At 38.7% G+C, this 19,259-nt stretch overlaps 1 protein-coding gene across 1 annotated transcript in view; it reads left to right on the forward strand.

Moving 5' to 3' along the window:
* LOC128737484 (insulin-like growth factor-binding protein complex acid labile subunit) overlaps positions 1–19,259 on the forward strand; it is a 553,799-nt gene that overhangs the window by 179,432 nt on the left and 355,108 nt on the right. The window contains exon 2 of the mRNA XM_053832125.1: positions 12,547–12,625. The gene's annotated coding sequence lies outside the window, so the exon portion shown is untranslated. The remainder of the gene's footprint in view (positions 1–12,546; positions 12,626–19,259) is intronic.

Consider the following 19,259-nt stretch of genomic DNA (forward strand, 5'->3'; position numbering starts at 1 on the left):
AACTGTTCTTTTGCTGTCGCCCATTCTGTTTCGGTGGCTCCACATTGCTCACCCACCCTTTCTCCACCCAACCCGCGAGGAACCAAATTGAACTCCCGTCGAAACCAACGTCGTCGTTGCATCCGTCGTTCTTGTTTATTTAGTCCATATTTCGTTTATCTTATCAAAATATTGTTTCTTAATAAAGAGTTATTTTAATTCTGCGGCCAAATGCCTGCGATTCCCGCCCGGTGCAGCGCGCGCTTGGCATTGGTTGTGCTTGTCTGTCTTTTTCCATCCCCGTGAGGTTCCGTAGCCTGTTCACGCGATACGGTCCTGCTACGACGGACCTCGTTCTTCCACTGAAAATGGTGCTTAAGGGATTTGAATCACGATTCGTCGGTAAATCGTGTGGCAGTGTACATAGTTTCACCGAATCAGAGCAGCTAATAACACGAGAGCGGGGCGCGCAAAAAGTTTCTAACCGTGACAGCTTACCGCATGACGTGCACCGCTTCTTGTTGGATTAAAAATGTCATCAATTGACGGAGCTCATTTCTCCGGCTGTGATGTTACAGGAGAAGACGGCATCAATTAAATGCGGCTTCAATCCGGTTTATCGTGCAAAAGCCAGTCAAGTCGCTCTATCAGCAATTGAAACCGTTCAATTTAATGATGCAGAAGCTTATAATCTTTGATCTGTTTTCTCCGCTAGGAAGGTAGTAGGTAGGTTGCGCAGGATTGCGAAAAATACAGCGCTCGCCGATGGAAACCCGTTGTTGGTCTGAATTTTACAACGAGGGGTAAATAATAAAAAATATAACAAGGAGAAGTTCTTGAACAATATATTTTATTTGCTGAATGTAGAGTTAAGTTCACATTGGAAAAAATTTCACTGACGTTTAGCTTCAATATACAATGTTTTGATTCCTAAATGTTTACAATTTTACTTTCTAAAACTATACTCTACGCTGGGAAACATGTGAGTAAAGATCGAACGAACTGGAATTGCGAAAAAGAAAACTGATATCAGGCTCCCTGTTGATAAACTGGCCGGTGGTATAATTGGATAACGCACTAGAAGCGAGATTGAGAGTTGTGAGTTCAAATCCCACCTGACTATGTGGCTGACACGAAAAAAATAAATCATTCAATCAAAGATCATTGACCATTGACAAAATAATTATATTATCCGTTCGTGAAATATTCAAGAAATATCGACCTATTTCTTATGCTCATACAGGTTTTAATTGAAATGAACTTTTGCTTAAATCTGTCTTCCGTACCTATTTTCATCTCTTCGGTTTGGCATAAGCGATCCCTTGCTTGTGAACACGTGATCGCCTGCTGGCGAGTTTTAGTACGGTCATAAGTGGAATCCCTGTGTTATGTCAGTTCGTTAGTGCTTTTTGTTCTGGTAAACAGCAAAATTAGCCGAAATTGATTTGAAATTGAACTTGAAATTTTATTTGAATTTGGAATTGAATCAGACTTGGAATTGGATTAGAAATTAAGGCTTGAAATTGAACTTGAAATTAGAATTGAAATTGGAATTCTAATTGTATTTGAAATCAAAGTTTATATATAACTTAAAAATAAACCTAAAACGGAAGTTAAATTAGACATGAAATTGAATTTAAAATCGAACATGTAATTGAACTAGAAATTGAGCTTGACATTGGACATCAAATCATTGAAATCAAACTTAAATTTGAACTAATCTGAACTTGAAGACTTACTTCGAACAGCATACGGATACGGAATTAGACGCGAAATTTTACTTGAAATTAGGATTGACATTTTTCTATTTCTATTTCACACGTTTTACCCCGTTTCTGCTTTATGTTTTTTATCTTTTCCTGTTCCATTTTCTCGGGTTTTTTTTTGTTCCGTGTTTTCTTCTTTTCTGTACCGTTTTCTTGGTAAGCGATCTGCGTTGGCTTTTTGTTGAACTATGTTTCCTTTTATATTGTTTCGCTTTTCTTCGGCTTTTTGCTATTTGCTTATCGGTCCTGTTTTTCTCATATTTTAAACTCATTTTTTATTATTTTCTTTCTTGTTTTTCGTCTATTCACTTCTCTTTTTTCTTATTTTTCATTTCCAGTTTTTGTCGTATTCTAACCTTTTTATCTTCTTTAATTTTCATTTCCGTCCTGTTTATGATGCCCCGATTTTCTGTGGCGATTATTTTGTTTTCAGGTCTTTTTTTTCTTTTCTCTCCAGGTTTTTCATCTCCCGTTTCACGACTTTTTCTCTTTCATTTTACCTTTTTCTTTAGTTCGTCCGAGATACCGGAATTCTTTTCTTATTTGTCTGTCTCATTTTCCCTTTTTATGTCCCATGCTTCTCCATTTATACCCCGTTTTATCTCTTTTTCCTGTTTTCCTCGTTTCATACACCGGTATTCTTTTTTCCCTTTCGCTCTTCTTGGTTTCCCTTTCTCATGCTTTCTGTTCCGCATTTCCTTTCTTGTCGTTTTCTCACTTTTTCTCTCACGTTTTTTTCCTTTTTGCTGTCCGCTGTTTCCTGTTTCTCTGTTTTTTTTTCTTTTCCTGTCTCATTTTTCACTTTTTTCCTAAACCCTTTTTTTCTTTCGTTTCTCCTCGTTTTAAGCTAGGTTATTTTTTCTTTTTTTCTGTCTAGTTCTTTTTTCATTTTCTGACCCCTTTTTGATGTTTTTTCTTTTCTTGGTTTTCTTTCGTCTTTTTCCATTTTTTTATCCTTCTAACGTTTATACGTTCTAACATTTTGTTTTCGTCCGTTTCATACTACCTCCTTATTATGTCTTACTTTTCCTCCTTTGCTATCTTGTTCTGTTTTTCTTTTTTTCCGTTTCCTTTTGTTTTCCGTTTTCTTTTTTTGTCATGTTTTCCTTCTCTTTCTGTTATCCTTCTTCTTTTTTTCATTGCTAGTCCATTCAGTTTTTCAAGTTAGACCATTGCAAATCATTTTAAAAGTTTTTCCCATTTTCGCTTATTTTCAGTCTCATGTTTTGTTCATATTTTAAACTCGTTCTTTGTTGTTTTCTTCCCCGTTTTACATATTTACTCTTCTGTTTTCCTTTTTTTCGTTTCCGTCTTTTTATAGCTCTTTTTATCTTCTTGCATTTTCGATTTTCGTCTTCGTCTGTTCGTTGTTTCCTCTTTTTTACCCCTTTTTGCTTTTTCTGTCTGGTTTAGGTGTATCATCTTCCGCTTCACGTTTTTTTTCTCTTAAGTCCGTCGGATAAACAGGACTTTCTTCCTTATAGTTCTTTCCCATTTTTTCGTTTATTGTTCCATCTTTCTATAGTTGCATCCAATTTGACCTCTTTTTCCTGTGTTCCTTGATTCTTCCATCGGTATTCTTTCCTCTCGCTCTCGCAATTGTTCTTTTCCCTTTTGGTTTATCTTGTTTTCTGTTGCGTATTCCCATATTGTCGAGTTTTCTCACTTTTGACGTAGGACTACATCTTCCAGGAAGCTAGCTGGTATAGGGGGTAATTCCAAAAAATCTTTCTCGAAAAGTGATCAGGTTTTGAACGCTAATAGCTTAGTGGTATCCCGAACGATTTTCAATATTCTTACACCAATCGATTGAAAAATCTTTTAAGAATTGGCCCAAATAAAGAAAAGTATGGATTCTTGATGTAGAACTATTGAAAAATTGAAAATAATGAACCTATGTTTTACCAGATTTCTCGCTTCGTGATTGGTTGGAAGATTCTTTACGATGACCTATACCTACACCAATTTGATATCTGTGCTTGGGAAGTAAGCCAAAACAAGTGACAAAACTGCCTTATTTCAAGAAGATTTCTGAACACCGTGATTAAACCTAGACCATTTTGATGTCCTTGCTTGGGAAGTACGCCAGAAAGAGTGACAAAGCCCCCTCGTGCCAACAGATTTCTTACAAACCCGATTAAACCTAGTCCAATTTGATGTCTGTGTTAGGGAAGTGTGCCAGAAAAAATGATACAAGTTCGTTGTCCCAACAGATCGCAAATTCTTTACTGCGAGACGATTAAACCTAGGCGAATATGATATCCGTGCTGGTAAAATGTGCTACAGCTTTAGTGTTCGGTTATAATATGACTATATGAATACGCATGTTAACCGTTTTATTAGAAGTGTAGTGAAAAGATGTGCTATTGATAAAATAGGGTTGAATTGGTAAAATCCCTTCAACGTGGGGAACCATGGGTAATAAAAACAATCTTTAATTTCTGTAAGGTAGCAGAAAAGCAAGTTTGTGTTCTTGATTTTGTTAAATTGTTTCCAAATGCACATAGAAATAACTGAAATCTTTTGAGAATTGAACGTATACATAATTGCAATATGCAATTGCAAAAATATTCTTTGCAATGTTACTACTTTGATAAATGTTACATACAACGCATGTATATATGTTGCATATAGCATACATGAAGAATCAAATGATTACAAGCATGGATACATGCTACTTACGTCTCCTGCGAGAGACTTACGTAGTCCTGCGTCACCTGTATATGCGGTCGTGTCTTGTACACAACCCCTCCGATTTTTCTGTCTCATTTTTTCCTTGTATTATTGCAATCCGCTTTTTCTTTTTACCTTTGTTATACTATAACAAAGGTTTAAAAATTGGTCGAAAAACACGAAATTGATCCGAGGCCCAGAGGGCCAAGTCACATATACCAATCGATAGGGTTCGACGATTTGAGCAATGTCTGTGTGTGTGTGTGTGTGTGTGTGTATGTATGTAATGATTTTTTCTATCGCCTGTTTTTCAGAGATGGCTGAACCGAATCGTTCGCTATTACTTTTGTTTGAAAGGTATTATTATCTAGTAGATCACTATTGAGTTGCTTCGTGACACGACGTTTCGTTTAAAAGTTATAAACAAAAATGTGAAAAATACGTGACACGGGTTTCTCCGGAACTACATGACCGATTTCAACGATCTTAGTATCAAATGAAAGCCCTTATTAAAGCTAAATTGTTCAGGATTTTTTTTATTGAAAACAAACAAGTAGTTTAAAAGTTAGCCTTAAAAAACCTGTTTTGACAAGGTAATAATTATCGCCTGTTTCTTAGAGATGGCCAAACCGATTTATGCGCTATTAGTCTCATTTGAAAGATAATATATGCTAATAGATCACTATTGAATGGTTTTTTGATTGGACGTTTAATTTGAAAGTTATGAGCAACCGTATACACCACACCAAAATTAACAATAATTTATAATGATTTTAACCAAGATAATTTACCTAATTTCAATTATTTTAATATCAAACGAGAGGTTTTGACACTACGAATATATATGCAAAATTTCATAAGAATTGGTTGTACCGGTCAAAAGATATTAACCATCGAACACTCGCGCCAACTTTTGTAACACGGTTACTCACGCGCTCAATAACCCCAAACCAAAGAAAACGTGCGCACTAGAGGTTTGACTGGGAAAACTTGGTTTTAGGTTTATCAAACCTTTAGAATAGTTTCTTGAAATTAAAAGCTCTATCGTCTGGTGGAATCTAAATTTTGACTAATCCCCCTAAAAGTGAAATAAAAAAAAATTATTTTTCTTCAGTGTCAATATAACACATTGATGTGTTCTGCAAAGTTATAGAGCATATTATTACAAGAAATTTTGCTAGAGACAGTAACCTTCCATCTCTACAGCTAAGATAGAAAAATCTTATTTATTGTATATGAATTTGTAAACTCAGTTTTTATATTTTTGCTCTTTTTGTTATTGTTGTATGACTTTTTCTTGTATTACAAAAATGTACAAATGATAAAAATACACAACTTTGCTGAATATAGTATACCTCTATGTTTGCTTGTTTAGGAACTGTAGAACTTTGATTATAAAAAATACCTTAATTTTGACTACGAATTACTCGACTACCAGCAGATACATTTTAAACATTTTACATTGGCTAGTTTTGCTGCATACAGACACCATTTTTCCATATGAAGAAACGAGAGAAAATTCCACTTGGGGCAATTGCGGTACACCTCGCATGCTGATTGTTTCGTTTCTGTGATGGCGGTTTATGCTGATCTATTTTTCAAACAATATAAATTATTGATGCATTGAATAATTATGACATTTTGCTCAGAATAAGTTTATTGAAGAATATTCGTTAGTTAAACAACGATTTGTAACTTTATAACAATATGGCGTTGAAAAACCTACACGTGTTGTACAAAATACAACAGCGTGAGTAACCGAAGGTTAATAAAAATTGATTAAAATTATTCAAGAAAACTCTATTGATGTGAATCAAATAGAATGACATTACAGGAAATTATGCATAGTTCAAAAACCTATAAACTAGACCTTTACTAGGCAATGTATATGTTAAAGAATAAGATTTCCTCTTACAACTTACTTTTATTTGCACTTACTCAAATTAATAACAACTTACTTATCCTTACTCAGCAATTACATGAAAAAAGGATCTATCAAAATTTAAAAGTGTTCCTATTTTGTTCAAAATTTGTAAACTTATTCAATTTTCAAAAATTTTATGTAAACCAACGCATTACGCAACGTTAACCAATAGATGAATTATGTTCCGAAAACGTGTCGATTTCTATCTCAAATACCAAGTAAGACCGTATAACAAAGGTTCCTTTCACCACTAGGTGGATTAAATCGGGTTTTATCTTTTCTGTCCCATATTTCGCCATTTTCCTAAGTCCTCTTTTTTTCATTTTCAAGCCCGTTTTTCTGTTTTGTTGTCTCGTTTTTTGTCTTTTTCCGGCCCTTTTTGACTGTTTTTGGTCTCCGCTTTCGTCTATTTTCGCTCTCCTATATAAGTAATACTATAAAGTAAGTTTTGTGTGCAATTTAAAATTGATATTTTTCGGTGAATACGATGAAAACATTTTCCCTTTTCTTTACGTTTCTGCTTACTGATTTCCTATTCAGCCATCTTCAGAATATCAAACTAATTATTTCACTCTTACGATTATCGGTTTTCCGAGCGCCAACCGTAAGCGAGCTGCGTTTGTCTTTTTACTATCCTGCGTTGTTGCTGCGTTGCGTTGCTGTCCGTAGCTTACTTAGAATACATTTTTTGTTTTCGTCTTTTCCGTACTTCCTCTTATTGTGTCCTGCTTTTCATCCTTTTCTGTCTCGTTCCGTTTTACTTTGCTGTTTCCTTTTATCTTCCGTTTAAATTTTTTTCTGTCTCGTTTTACTCTTCTTTTTTTCTCGTTTTCCCATAATTCTGTATTTTCTCCTTTTGTTCGCCGATTTTCTTTTTTCCTTCTCTTATTTTTCTCTCATTTTCCCGTTTTTGTCCCACCTTTCTCCTTTTGTTTCTATTCTCCTTTTCGCTTTTCTCTTGTTTTTTTTTGTATTTTGCTCAATATTCCTTTCTTTATTTAGTTTTTCCTCTTTTTCTCTCGTTTCCTGAGGCCTTGTTGGTTTTTTGCGTTTTTCGTCTTTTTTCTTCCGTTTCTTCCGTTGCCTGTTTCGGTTTTTGGCATTTTTTGGTCCATTACGACTTTATTTTCTTCTTAGGTCCCAGTTTTCGTCTTTTTTTTTGCTGTTTCGCGTTTCTGTTTCGGTTTTTTGTTTTTGTTTTGCGTTTTTGTCTTTTGTGCACCGTTTTCTTTTCACTCTCCCGCTTTACCTGTTTTCTCGCATTTTCCTTTTTTCCGACCCAAGTTTCCTGATTCATTGTTGCGTTTTGTTCGTCCATATTGTTCAGTTCTGTTGTTCTCTTGTTTTTTTACTCGTTTTTTTATCGTTTTCTTTCCTGTTTCCGTTTTTTCTTTTTCAGTTTTCGTCTTTTTCCAACGCTTTTTATTTCCTTCCATCATCGTTTTTCGTTTTCGTCTGTTCCTCTTTTCGATGCTTTTTCGCTTTCACTTCACCTCTTTGTTTAGTCCGTCCGAGAAACACGAATACTTTTCTGAATTTTTCCATTCTTTTCTCCATTCTCTATAATTTGCTCTCTTTTTCTCTCTCGTTTTTCCTTTTTTCTGTCTGCTGTTTGCTCTTTCTCTGGATTTTTTCTTATCCTGTCTCATTTTTCGCCCTATTCCTGAGTCCTTTTTCTCTCCTTTTGCTTATCCTGTCTCATTTTTCGCTCTATTTCTGATTCATGCTTTTACTTTTCTGTATTTCGTCTTTTCTCTTCCGGTTTCCTCGTTTTCCGGCCCGTTTTCCCTTTTCTTCCTGTCTCGTTTTTGTCTTTTTGTAGTTTTTTCCAGTTTTCGTTTTTTGTTCTATTGTTCTTCGTTTTCGTTTGTTTAATTCTTCCTCTTATTATGTCCTGCTTTTCCTCCTTTTCCGTACCCATTTGTCTTTCGTGTTCATATGCTTTTTCATTTTCTGTCTCGTTTTCCTCGTTTTCTTTTCTCATATTTCTACTTCCGTATTTTCTCCTTTCTTTTCCTCCTTTTCTACTCTTTTTTGTCTTCTTTGTCGGTCCCGTTTATCCTCATTTTCTTCAAATTCTTTCTACATCATTTTCTCCTGTTTTTCTTAATTTCTTGATTTCTTAATGTTCTTCCGTTTTTCATATTTATCCTCGTTTTTTTCTGCTTGTTTTCTATATTTCCTCTTTCTTTCTTTTTTGGCCCATTTACTCTCCTATTCTATCGTATTGTGCATTAATTTTTTTTCATGCCAGTTTATTTATTTTTAGGGTTTCTCTCTCTCTCTCTTCTATCCAATTTGTCTCTTTTTCCCTATATTTGTTACTTTTTATAGACATTAGCAGGAGACGGACCATCTCTGATAAATTAAAAATTGCGGATTTGTGGGTTACAAAAATTATTTTGTCTTGCACTTTATTTTACAGAAAAGATGGGACACGTGCCTCAGCCTGGGCACGCTAGTAGGAATGGGTATAAATTGAAATCAAAATAAACGAAAAATAGCTTTTTACGAGCCATAATATTTGATATTTCAGCAATACATCTGATTTTTTTTCGTACGTTCCCTTGGTTTTACCGTGAACGTGTGGAAACAAAACATTCGATGTGTTACTAAAATGTCAAAAATTATGGCTCGTAAAAACCTGGATAGAATCGAGATCTAAAATATTAAAATTCTAGCTAATTGCCCGATCTTACCTGGGGTCAGGCTTGTTATTTCCTCACTCATTGTGCAAAAAGTGCAACTTTTTTTGTTCAACACAATGAGCAGAACTGCTTTCAGAAATGAGAAATAAATCCACACAATGAGAAACAGACTAAACACAATGAGGAAAACTGACGCGCAGAAAAACTTCTTAATGCGCTCTTTAAATGAGCAACTTTAGGTTTTGCTTCCGGTCCTCTCGGTAGCTACAACAGTAAAGGTGAAAACAAAACAACCGGTGCGCGCACAGCAACTATAGACTCAGAGCCGTCAAGACAATCAAAAGTCGTTAAATTTTGAATCTTAGCGGAGAATTGCCTTTGTTTATAATGGGACTTTCCTGTTGGTGCGCGTCAAGAAGCAAATGTATGGGAATTCAAATGTTGCCATATCTAAATAACATTGTGTGAATAACCGTTGTGACATGCCTAACCATATGATGCAGTTGCGTTCACGGGCAGCCAAACTCAACTGAATATACTAAATGTAAGAATCATGATTCAACTGCATTAATGGATTAATATTTTTCTGATGGCAATGACCGCTACTGACAATCGTCGTTTTTTCTCAACGCACTACCCATGTTAAAACTACCTGTAGTTGTCATACGTCAGCGCATCGCATCAACGTATTCAAAGTGTATTAACATTCTCCTCAATGATTAGCACAGTGTGCGGTTGCTCATACAACTGCGTTCAGCAAGAAAGAGCACAGTTAAAATGAAACGGAGCAGAATAAATCGCGTTGAAGACTGAGCACAGTTTGAATTTTGCTCTTCTCTTTTTTTCTTCTGAGGAGGTGCCATCCCTGCCTGGGGTGGTGGGGTCCCTTTGTCTCTCAGCCACTTATACATCTGCTGTAACGTAAACTCTCATATTGCAACAAACAAAACCCTTTTTCTTCATTTGAAAGCGACTACGCCTTTTGTCTGTTCCCCTCCTGTTATGTTCAGCTATCGTTCCAAATACAAGAGAAACACATCTCTTTACCCGCTTGAACATTCCTCCCTCCTTGTATGAGACTGCCCCCCCCCTTTTGTCAACTCTTTTGCGCTGATTCTTTAATGTTCTTTAAATGTTAAACATGTGTGCCAAGTTTTATGAAAAACCGTTCAGTCGTTCCGGAGTTATGACGGATCATATATTCATACGTTCCTCATCCCTCCCTGTTGGTTTCCTTACAGTTAGTTAGAGAACGGTCAAGGTTATCTGGAGTTATGACGGAACATACATACAAATATACCAACATATAAACATTCAAACATACAACCATACAAACATACAAACATTCATACATACAAGCATACAAACATACTCACGTAAATTTTTGTATATACACTTATAGACTGGTTTGTTAAAAAAATCCACGACCAAGTCCTCCTAAGAGTAGGAATACCTCCTCCTCGATTAATAACAAAAACTGCAAATCACTGTCAGCACCCGGTCTGACCCTGCAAGTCAGAGCAATTAGTTTCCCGTATTGTGCCGTACGTAGCAACAACCCTGCCCCCATGAAATGCGTGTTTGTGCCTAATTTTCAATTCGATAAACATTTCATCGACCTACCAGCTTCTTGAGAGGAATCAACAACGCCTTGGCGATGGTGGTTCACAATCCAGGCTCATACACCAGAAGAAGGGAAGAGCATTTTGATGAAAGAACGACAGAAAATTAAATTCTCATATCTCATTCACACGTTGGTACGTGGCACGGGAGGTCACCACTTTGTGAATTCTTGCCTCACTTGGCGCCGAAAGCTGCTGTGTATGTTCAGTTCACACACCCGCCACGTATGGGGTCCGTTGTGCCAACAGCTAGGGGTAATTAATGATAGGCGGCGGCGATGGTGGTAGGATGATTACGGAAAATGCAGATCGCTGGAGCGGTTCGAGAAGACTGATTGCTGATTGACATGACATTCACTTTCAGTAGTTGAGACGGTGTGTCCTGTGATGTGGTGTGTTTGTATGCATGTGGGTCGTCTCATGTTCGTTAGAATTAGGGAAGTTAAGGTTCGCTGAACCGCATGATTTGTCGATTTGAATTGGCGTCTTCCGGTTTGTTTGGAAAGTGTAATAACTTTTTTCACATTAGTTGGAATTGCCGGGAATTCAACGAAGAAGCACTTAGTATGATATTAAAAATACGCATGAGCAGTGTAAACCACCGGTTGCTGGTAGTGGATAAAAATGCAGCGAAATTCCACTTTTTTCTACTGCAAACACGGAAGCAAAAAAATACACATTAAACAAACGTGGTTATGAAAAATAGTTTCTGCTGCAGCTCCTTCGTTCCGGTGCAGAGTATCATGCATCTCGCGGAAAAATTTGCACAAATATTTAATTTTGCCCGGCTTCAAACGGGGAACGGTTTGACGGCACTATTCAAATGAAACTCCATCACCGTCGCAGTCGTTTCGGTTCCGCACCGTATATCTACGTGTAATGCTGATGGCAGTTGTATTAAGTTTCATTGCCCACGTGAAAACAGCGCACCACCAACTGCTATCGCTATGTAGACGACCCAGGCGCCAGCCAGCCAACCAACCAACCGAACGCCAACAGAACCGGAAGAGATGCCAGGCGTTTTTGGACGGAACATCAGCGCTGTCGTCGCTGGCGTCGACGTCGTCGGTAGCCGTATCCTAATGGCTTTAAATGTCTGCGGGATACGACACGGATGCAGGTTGGATGAGTGACGGGGTTGAAATGGTTCGTCCTTGTGGAACGAATGCTCAATGGTGGAAGTGGTACTTGCCGGCAGAAGGCAGCCATGTAGTTACTGAGCTGTCGCCGGTATGACGAAAGCAGTCGTGGTTCCGGAAATGATGCCATTAAATTTTTATTACGAAAAAATGTAGTTTAAATAAATACTAATGAAGCGTGTTAGCATAAGTAGTAGCGGAAAATGCTAGTTTTCACGGGGTGCATTAGAACAATTTGGTAATGAAAATTGCAATGAAAAACGTTCATTAGATTGGAGTTTCAATCAACCTAGATCATGAATTCAAGTTTCAAAAGTGTTCCCTTAATAGAATAATGAAGCAGCTGACTTGAACATATTCACCGTTCATCGTTTCGTTGCATCATGATAGGCGAAGGCAGTTTATCTCTTACTCACCGAACCGACCCGAACACCAGCTTGTACCAGAAACTGCTTTCTCATTCATTCTTTCATCAGCCTCTCGACAATAACTATCTATTACTTGAGCCTAATTAACCCATCTTCGCTTGCCAGGGAACATAAACCGGGCTACACCTGCGTACGCTCAACCTACGCTGGAAGAACCTTCCAGTGGCACAAAAAAATCTGTAAAAACCTGTCCGTTATTTGCTTATTGCAGGACCTACTCCCAGCGAAAGGTTATATTTGAATAGAGCTAGGAAATCCCTTTCCGGCTCTCTTCAAATATTGCCAGCTACTGCCGTCCGGTGGAAAAAGCGACGTTGTGTTTGAGTAATGTTTTAATTAATTCCATCCTTTCTTCGTATCTTTTCAGATGATTAGTCAGCCCGGAAGATCCCGGCCCTGCTGGCGCGGCGGACTGTGACCGTTTGTGCTCGAGAGTTAGGAAAAAGGTTTGTGTGAAGTTTACTCTTTTTTTCTCAGCCTGTTACCGGTTGTACCGACTTGTACACTCAATCATCTCAATTATGGGCGGGCCAGGAGGGGTTGGGAAATTCTAATGCCGACAACGGCCTTCTAATTACTGAATTGATTAATGAGCATGCATCACCTCCGATTACAAGATCGCATAAATCTCTCTGCCCGATTATCGGGATTGTCTACTGCTTTTCCTCGACGAGGTTGATTTTGTTTATTTCGGTCCAACAATGTCCGATGATTTTTTTTCTCTCCTGACGCCGGTTTTTCGGGTTGAAGAAACTGGGCTTACCCCATGCTGTTCGTTTTTCCGGATCGGTTAGTTTCGGGGTTGAGATAATAAAATCAACACCTCCTTTTTGGATTGGCTCTTGACACAACCCGTTGGGCTTCGATTGTGGCGCACTGAAATCCGGAATCGGCGAAGCTGAAAAACCAGACCAACCGAACCCGGGAGGGAGAAAAAAGCAAAAAGCACAAGCAAACTTATACACCACCATCCGCCCGGATGAGGTGACAAGTGTAGAAGTGATAATTATGTCGTGATAAAAATTCTACACCGGAATGTAGAGAGAAACATGATCATAAACACTCGCTCTACGATCGGCCGAAAGCGACCAACCGGGCAGAAAAAGTAACACTTATCCGCTCTGCCGGCCGGCAAGGTGACCGTCATGTGAGGTAATTTTGATCGCGGTCATTGACAGATTTAAAAATGTTGAATTGTCATTGTCTGGTAGTTTTGGAGCATGCCTAACTACCGTATATAACCTTTTAGATACTGGGCTAGCCGCAGAGTTGCACGAATTCATGGTTCATGGTTCTCCTGTATACCATCGAAGACCGTTGTTAGTAATTATATTTCAAAACCTACAATCACTAGCAGGTCTTCCTCCGGCATTATACACGTTCTATGCCCGCAGAGAACCAAGTCAGAGTGTCTTGTACAGATTCGATAATAAATAAATAAACTTTGTAGCTCCCCAGTCGTCACACAGGCCATCATCTTAACAAAACCGCTGGGAGTTTCGATATTCGCACACATCACTGCATACCATTAAATCGTAGGCTTAATCAGTCTAATCACCTTCTTGCAAAAGTCCTTTTATTTCACAATGTTCCATAGCTCTTGGCAGTCGATTGAATCATATGCAGCTTTAAAGTCGATGAACTCATTTTGTTGCTTAATGGGGACTGTGTATTACAGAGACTATAGATTACAAAGGCGACAAGGAACTCAAAAATCGCTAAATTTTGAATCAAAACGGAGAGTAGCCTTTATTTGTGATGGTACTCTCCGTTTTGATCCAAAATTTAGCGGTTTTTGAGTGCCTTGTCGCTTCTGTATTCTATGTACTCTAATCTCTGTACTCTGATTTCACATCATTTTTGAAATATTTGCCTCAGCGTTAAGCTTTGATCCATTGTTGACCGTTCATCAACGACGGCCTAGTTATCTTAAATCTTTTTTGGTCTTTTTAATTTTAACCTTAAATTTGTTCGTAACTGGTGAAAGTTGGTGGCGCTTGTAGCCTGCATTGCGAACTTCTCCTGGACCAGCTTGTTGCCTCTCTAGTAGATCGGATATTCTAACGCTTCTCCGGCAGCGACGTCAAGGTACGCTGCTGCTTTCTCGCGAGATTCAACCGAGGCTGGTGTCAGTGCCAAATGTTGAGTTTTAGACGCTTCTTGACCTTCGTCAGTGCTTCGGTAGGTCCGTTACGTCGATAATGTCTGAGAAGTTGCGGCAGTCAATCGTTACCGGGCTGATCTGTTTTCTTTCTGATTTGGTGACCTCCAGGAGTATTAGTGTATGGCTTTGTGCTTGAAGAAACACAATATTTCCTTGAAGGTAGCAAAGCCGACAAGGATTAGACTCCGATCACTGATTTGTAAGCAAACAGGTATTGAACAGGTATTATCCTTGATGTCATGTTTTGGGCAGTGGTCGTGTTCACACTTCAACTGCGTGAAGGATTCCTCATTGCCATTATCGGGACTCCCGAGGTGACGGCCTTGCACATTGTCGATGCTTGTGTTGAAAAACCTGCTCTTGTTTCTTAACCTGAACATTCGAGGAGTGAAAGTTACTATTCAATCATCCCTCTTTTTATCACGTATTGACCATTCTTGAACGTACCTACCACTTAGCATTCAACTGTTCCAGCACACCCCCTACGAGAGCGCTACCCAAGTAAGGATTTGAGTTTTATTGAGCTCATATTGCGTTTTATGACAGATTTTGTGTCACTAAAATCAATATAAGAGTGAAATAACACCTAGATTATTATTGGGTAGAGTACTCTTATCCTGAGTTTATCAATCAACTGTCCGTTTTCTTTTCAATTATCTATTCCGATGCATCTACCCTTGTTCTGTGTTCTTTGTGCATTGTTTTTTTTCTTGTGGCGGCTAACAGTGAAACCAACCAACGCCCTGTATTGCCGGAGGACCATCGAGCACTCTGGTATAAGAATAATGAGCGGCCGCTCCAAACATGGAGTTTAGAGGCTGTTTTGAGCCCACTTAACATGGATAACAGATACTCAGAGGCTCGAAAGACTCCTTTTCCCTGTTAGCGGAAGACTAAGTTCTATCCAAAAACTTATTTTGGTTACTGCATCAAGAGCCATAAAGGATTGGGCAGACCCACAAGCAAAAACATTTGTGCGCATTCCTGACTATTCTAAGCCGAATCTAGAAGTCACCTCCACATCACTCGGTTTTCAGCTCCCAATTTCCAATTGTCTCCAACACTCGCTACTTCAGCATTCTCGTTGTTCATCTGGCATTCCCATTATGTGACCAGCCCATTGTAGTCTGGCGTGTTGGCTTGGCTACATCCACGTTTTTATACACGTGGTTCATACACCTGCACTACACTCTAATTTATCACCAAGTATTTACCGTAAAACCTTACACTCGAATACCCCATGAGCTCTTCAGTGCTCCTCCCTCAGCGTACACACGAAATTAGTCTTGTAGATAGCGAGTTTTGTTGCGACCGACATCCGAGAGGCTAGGCTACCACGTTCCCTTCCAGCTACATCAAATAGCACCTTTCAAAACTAAGTAGAATTGCACACTCCACGGTCTGCCTCTTTGCTTCAAACCATCTAACTCCACAAACGAGTCCGATATCTCAATCGTTATCCTGATGCTTGACATAGAACCGTCAAAGGTGGCACGTATTAGCCTAATTAGTTTGGTTAGGATTTGGATTGGGTTTGGATTAGTATTGGATTGGATTTGGGTTGGATTTGAGTTGGATTTGGATTGGATTTGAATTGGATTTGGATTGGATTTGGATTATATTTGGATTGAATTTAGATTGGATTTGGATTGAATTTGGATTGGATTTGGATTGGATTTGGATTTGGATTTGGATTGGATTTGGATTGGATTTGGATTGGATTTGGATTGGATTTGGATTGGATTTGGATTGGATTTGGATTGGATTTGGATTGGATTTGGATTGGATTTGGATTGGATTTGGATTGGATTTGGATTGGATTTGGATTGGATTTGGATTGGATTTGGTTTGGATTTGGATTGGATTTGGATTGGATTTGGATTGGATTTGGATTGGATTTGGATTGGATTTGGATTGGATTTGGATTGGATTTGGATAGGATTTGGATTGGATTTGGATTGGATTTGGATTGTCCTTTGTCAACCCCGCATGATGATTCTCTTATGACAGGGAACCTGTGCGCCTAATTTGATGCAGAACTGTGTAGATGTTCCGGAGTTATAGCGGACCATACATTCATACTCACGTTCCACCTTCCTCGCTCCCTTACTGGCTTCTCCTCAGTCAGCTCACCCTTCTCTTCTTCAACCGTCTACGCATCTGTTTGCTCTCCCAAGATTTATTTCATGGAAGAGAATCGAATCTTTTTCTTAATATATCCCTCCCCAGCGTTCCTTTTCAGCCCCTGTTCCTTCCAAACCGTATTCCCTTTTGAAGTAGGACTACTTCTTTGATTTCTATATTGGGGTGCACTTCAGAAAAACGAAAAGGGAACATGTAACGAAAAGTGGTTATGGTTTACACGCTTATAACTCAGTCATCCCTCAATAGATTCTAGAGATATTGGTATCAATCGATTGGAAATTTTTCAAAAAATACATTTCTACATAGTTTATTACATGTTTCCCTAACAGACATGTAATAATTAAGAAAATATTAGACGAACATTCATTAATTCAATATTTTCATTTTTTTTCCCTCCCCACGTCAATGCTTCCCAAGCACAGATGACAGAAATATATACGAGATGAGCTATGGTTTAAGCTTCCTTTGATTGTATTTAGTTTACGCCTTGTAATAGAATCCGTTCGAAAATTGTTAGGCTTTAGCTGTTGCTGCTTGCTGCTTCTCCGGAATAAGGCATCGAAGACATCCAAATTCACTGAGCGAGACGCCAACAAACCGAAGAAGCCATCGACTCGTCCGCCAGCGAACGATATGGTTTTCGCTGCTATCAATGCCCTGAATAATCAACGGATCTTCGGTGCAAGCCGTCTTCAAGTAAATCGCCGCCAGCCACAATTGTGACGTTTCAAGCTTGGTCACATTCGTGAAAATGGTTTTGAAATTAGGTAGCTGTCGAAAAGGTCGAAAAGCTGGTCCAAACAAAGAGAGCAGGCGCTTCTGATTCGTTCAAGGTTGATAAAACGGACGATAACAAATTAAATTTGTTAACTGCTGTAAAGGCGGCTCCGATTAAAGCTGTACTACTGGAGTAAATATGCGGCTGCCCCCGAACAAAAATCTACTAAGCCAATGGAATCCACAGCAAAGGCACCGAAAGCCGCCAAAAGAAGTCGTTCCAGCGGAGAAGGTGGCCCGAAAAAAGCTGCTGCCCAGATGTAAATTTCCTTGATTTGCATTACTAGTATCTGGTAGAAAACAATCAGTTCTTTTAAGAACTGCTGAGTAAGTAGACGAAGCAGTTAAATTGATTTTTCTCACATTTTTCCTCAATTTAAAATGAACATGACAAATTGGAAGTTTATCAACTATGCGCGTACGAGCCGCCAGTCATGTTTAAACTGTATTACATGGCAAAATCTTCTGAAAAGCAAACTGCGCCATTTCGTAATTCGAGGCGAAGCGTTTAGTGAGAAAATCGAATTGCATCTTCATGTATATATTTGGCCCTAAGAAGGGCTAATTGTTGGATAGTTACAGAAACCTGACCAGATACATTTACTATGAGTATTTGTACTTTGGTGACTGTTTCGGTATGTTCCGAGACGGCGCGCGCATGGCAAACTCACCCGGCAGCCAGCCACACTCACTATAACTTGATATTATGCTTGACTGAGCCGTAGTCAACAAACGAAAGAAAATAGCGTAGCTCTCCTAGCGGCGTGGCTTCTTCTTCTTCCTATCGCTTTTTGCGGCCTTTCCACTGGTTGTCGGTGCCATGACATGAAGACGATGCTTGATCTACAGAAACTGGAAGCTTCAAACAACGTACAAAGTCACGCCTTATTTTCTTCTCTGCCATTCCCTTTTCTACGTGGATCAGCCTTTGTTACAAATTGCTGCCGTTTGCTCTGATATATAACCAACGGTAATCCGAGGAACCACATCATTTTCGCATGGGCATCGGTACCGAGAATAACGATCGAAAGCCAAAAAAAGTCGTTCCGAGGAGAATGCGGTCCGAAAAAAGCTGCTGCCAAGCAGTAAATTTCTTCGATTTGTATTAATATCTGGTAGAAAACAATCAGTTCTTTTAAGAACTACTGAACAAGTATATGAAGCAGTTGGATTGATTTTTCTCATGAATGATATTCCTCATTTAAAAATGCACATGACAAGTTGGCAGTTTATTTATCCAAGCTTTAACACGTACAGTAATTAGATGTTTAAACGGCATTACGACAAATATTGCGAACTCATGTTAAAAGCATCAGGTTATTGTAACAAATGAACAAACAGATGCAAGCATTCACAGTTTCATTTTGTTTTAATAAGTTGCCTTCTTTCCAGCAACTTTCCCATAACAGATCCATTATGGAGTCGAAAAGACCATTATAGTTTAGCCAAATTATTAAATATAAAAGTTCCACACCAATTTCCAACAGTTTCAATAAAAGCGCTCGTTAATGAGCAGAAAAAGTTATTGAATAATCGTCCTGTACTATAACATACTTACTGAATACAACTGATCATATACCTACCTACATATGCAAAATTATGCCATTTCGTGATTCTTTCTGGAAAGCATGAAACGGAAAAGCCACATTACCTGGCAAAATTCTTTGAAAAGAAAACTGCGCCACTTCGTAATTCGAGGCAAAGCGTTTAGTGAGAAAATCGAATTGCATCTTCATTTATATATTAGGCCCTAAAAAGGGCTAATTGTATAGTTACAGAAGCCTGACAAGACACATTTACTATAGGCTGGTATACCTTGGTACCTTCCGAGACGGCGCGCTTGGCAAACTCACCCGGCACAACCACACACAACTGTGAGTGCACGTCTGCCATGCCCGTTGCCGTGCCATCCCTGTCGGCATTAAATGAAAGAAAATAGCGTTGCTCTCCTAGTGGCGTGGCTTCTTCTTCTTTTTCCTATCGCGCTTTGCGGC

The sequence above is a fragment of the Sabethes cyaneus genome, chromosome 2, assembly GCF_943734655.1.
Source record: "Sabethes cyaneus chromosome 2, idSabCyanKW18_F2, whole genome shotgun sequence".
Taxonomy (NCBI): domain Eukaryota; kingdom Metazoa; phylum Arthropoda; class Insecta; order Diptera; family Culicidae; genus Sabethes; species Sabethes cyaneus.